This window comes from Myotis myotis, unplaced genomic scaffold (assembly GCF_014108235.1).
Source record: "Myotis myotis isolate mMyoMyo1 unplaced genomic scaffold, mMyoMyo1.p scaffold_m19_p_2, whole genome shotgun sequence".
In the NCBI taxonomy this organism is placed as follows: domain Eukaryota; kingdom Metazoa; phylum Chordata; class Mammalia; order Chiroptera; family Vespertilionidae; genus Myotis; species Myotis myotis.
In genome coordinates, this window is record NW_023416324.1 from 162,973,728 (window position 1) to 162,977,483 (window position 3,756).

The window sequence follows — 3,756 nt, forward strand, 5'->3', positions numbered from 1 at the left end:
GGGCAACCCTGTATACAGAGTTGTGGTCAGTGTATAATGTAAGCTATTGATTGGTAGAGAAAGGCAAGAACACGGAGAAGTACAATGTATAATGGTTACCATTTATTAATTACTTACCATGGTCTACGCACTAGGCGCAATGTTCTCTACCCGTATGACCTCATTTAATCCTCATGACCATTCTAAAAAGCAGGAATTAAACTCCCCCAGGTTACAGGCTCAGAAAGGTTAAGTAACTTTCCCAAGATCAAACAGCTGAGAATGGAACCCAGGTCTAACAGCAATGCCCAAGGGTTATTTAATACTAACTTTTCCCTTTTATATCATATCTGACTACATTTTTAAAATCTCAGTTAAACATAATTTAATTCCTGTCTTGGTGAACAGGGTAGGCAGACCATGTTTGAATCTGAAGGCTCCAGAGCTCCCAAGCTTCAGGGCCCACCACGCAGACCAACCTGGGGCCACAGACACACAAAGGAGACCATCCTGAATGGCCTTAGTTTTATTTTTAACAAAGTCGTCATCTCACCTTATGATTTACCTCCCTTCTTAAAATTCAGGAAATATGGTAAAGCTCAGAGGACTAATTGCTTTGATCTAGTCACTTCCTAAAAACCAATGAGAAACAGGTTAATAATCTAACTTTTCTTAATGGGTCAAGGGTAGTAATAGGTAACTCATAGGAAATATAAACGGTCTAAGTTTTTTTAAATGTTCCTTCATTCATTTGAGAATTGCAGATTAAAACTATAGAGATGCCATTTTTCACCTGTTGGACTGGCTAAAACCAGAAAGCTCCATAAAAGCTCTCCCACCCCGGTGGCTGACAACTGGAGCCACCCCTTCTACAGAGCAATTCAGCGAGATCCATCATTACTGCACACATCCTCTGACTCAGGAGCCCCATTTCTGGAAACTCATCCTTCAGTTGTAGGTGAAAAATAACCCGCATATGCTATTTATGGCAGCAGTGGTTGCAATTGCAAAGGATTAGAAAAACCAAAATACCCCTTCGTCAAAAGAGGCCTGGTTAAGTAGATTATGGAATATCCATACACACATGCCCCCCCAACCAAGGACAGCGACGCGCTTTCAGTGGCCAGGGAACTCTTCAAAATACTTTAAGTGGGGAAAAAGAAACACACGAGAAACTGATAATCAGATCAGCTTATGGTCGGGGTGGGGAAGTGGGCAGCTGGGGTGAGAGACTTCACTGTATATTCTTTAGTACCTTTTGAATTTTGAACCATGTGAAGTATCAGGTGTTCAGAAACACAAAATTACAGCCCTAACTGGTTTGGTTCAGCGGATAGAGCTTCGGCCTGCGGATTCAAGGGTCCCAGGTTCGATCCCGGTCAAGGGCATGTACCTTGGTTGCGGGCACATCCCCAGTGGAGAGTGTGCAGGAGGCAGCTGATCGATGTTTCTCTCTCATCGATGTTTCTAACTCTCTATCCCTCTCCCTTTCTCTCTGTAAAAACTCAATAAAATACATTTTTTTTAAAAAAAAATACACACTTCTCTTCACTTTAAAAAAAAAAAGAAAGAGAGAACCAAGATGGCGGCATAGGTTAACGCCGGAGTTTGCTGCTTTGAACAACTACTTCAAAAGTGAAACCAAAAAACGGAAGGGACATCACCCAGAACCACAGGAACGCTGGCTGAGTGGAAGTCCTACAACTAGGAGGAAAGAGAAACGCATACGGACACTCAGAGGAGGCGCAGTGCTGAAGTCAAATTCTGAGGTGCGGAGTGCGCGGAGCGGGCTGGCGGCGGAGGGCGCGGTTGGCGTTTTCAATCGGGAGGGAGTCGCAGACTCTGAGCTCCAGATCCGGGCGAGTCTTTAGCGACCCTGACTCAAACGGGAGAAGCGGGACTGTCTGGCTTCGGTCAGAGCGAGTGCAGCTTTCTCTCTGAGCTTTGCAGCGGGTGCTGGGACTCAGAGAGGCAGAGCCCCTGGGGACAGGACTGAGAGCCGCCATAACTGCTCTCTCCGGCCCACCCTGTTGATCCTGTGCGACCCGCCCCGCCCAAGCCCTGCACACAGGCATTTGCCGGATAGCCTCAGGCAAAGGCTAGATTAGCACCTCCCTAGAGGACAGAAGTTCTCTCACTGCTGACACAGCTGATTCTCATAGCCACTTGGCCTGGAGGTCAAACCCTCCCTGGAATTAGCTACAACATCAAGATTTAACTATAAGACTGTGAACAAAGACCACTAGGGGGTGCACCAAGGAAGCATAACAAAATGCGGAGACAAAGAAACAGGACAAAATTGTCAATGGAAGATATAGAGTTCAGAACCACACTTTTAAGGTCTCTCAAGAACTGTTTAGAAGCCGCCGATAAACTTAATGAGATCTACAAGAAAACTAATAAGACCCTCGATCTTATATTGGGGAACCAACTAGAAATTAAGCATACACGGACTGAAATAACGAATATTATACAGACTCCCGACAGCAGACCAGAGGAGCGCAAGAATCAAGTCAATGATTTGAAATGCGAGGAAGCAAAAAACACCCAACCGGAAAAGCAAAATGAAAAAAGAATCCAAAAATGCGAGGATAGTGTAAGGAGCCTTTGGGACAGCTTCAAGCGTACCAACATCAGAATTATAGGGGTGCCAGAAGATGAGAGAGAGCAAGATATTGAAAACCTATTTGAAGAAATAATGACAGAAAACTTCCCCCACCTGGTGAAAGAAATGGACTTACAGGTCCAAGAAGCGCGGAGAACCCCAAACAAAAGGAATCCAAAGAGGACCACACCAAGACACATCATAATTAAAATGCCAAGAGCAAAAGATAAAGAGAGAATCTTAAAAACAGCAAGAGAAAGAAACTCAGTTACCTACAAGGGAATGCCCATACGACTGTCAGCTGATTTCTCAACAGAAACTTTGCAGGCCAGAAGGGAGTGGCAAGAAATATTCAAAGTGATGAATACCAAGAACCTACAACCAAGATTACTTTATCCAGCAAAGCTATCATTCAGAATTGAAGGTCAGATAAAGATCTTCACAGATAAGGAAAAGCTAAAGGAGTTCATCACCACCAAACCAGGATTATATGAAATGCTGAAAGGTATCCTTTAAGAAGAGGAAGAGGAAGAAAAAGGTAAAGATACAAATTATGAACAACAAATATGCATCTATCAACAAGTGAATCTAAGAATCAAGTGAATAAATAATCTGATGAACAGAATGAACTGTTGATTATAATAGAATCAGGGACATAGAAAGGGAATGGACTGACTATTCCTGGGGGGGAAAGGGGTGTGGGAGATGCGGGAAGAGACTGGACAAAAATCGTGCACCTATGGATGAGGACAGTGGGTGGGGAGTGAGGGCGGAGGGTAGGGCGGGAACTGGGAGGAGGGGAGTTATGGGGGAAAAAAAAGAGGAACAAATGTAATAATCTGAACAATAAAGATTTAATTAAAAAAAAAAAAAAAAAAAAGAAAGAAACATAATTCAGCTAATTCAGTTACTGTACTCTCTCCTGCAGTATATCCTGCCTTACAGCAAACACATGGGGACTGTGAGCAGTGGCGACATCAGGTTGGGGGGGTCTGCCCCTGCCAGTTCAGGAAGGGGAGAAACCCTTAAGTCCACCAGCCCTGCACTTCCTTCCTCTGCCCACAGGTGGCGCTCTGAGGCCTGCTGCGCTGGACAGATGGCGGTGGCCTAGGGGGCACCCTGAGGCCTCAGGCTGCTGACCAAGATGCAAAGACACAGGCAGGCACAAGTAC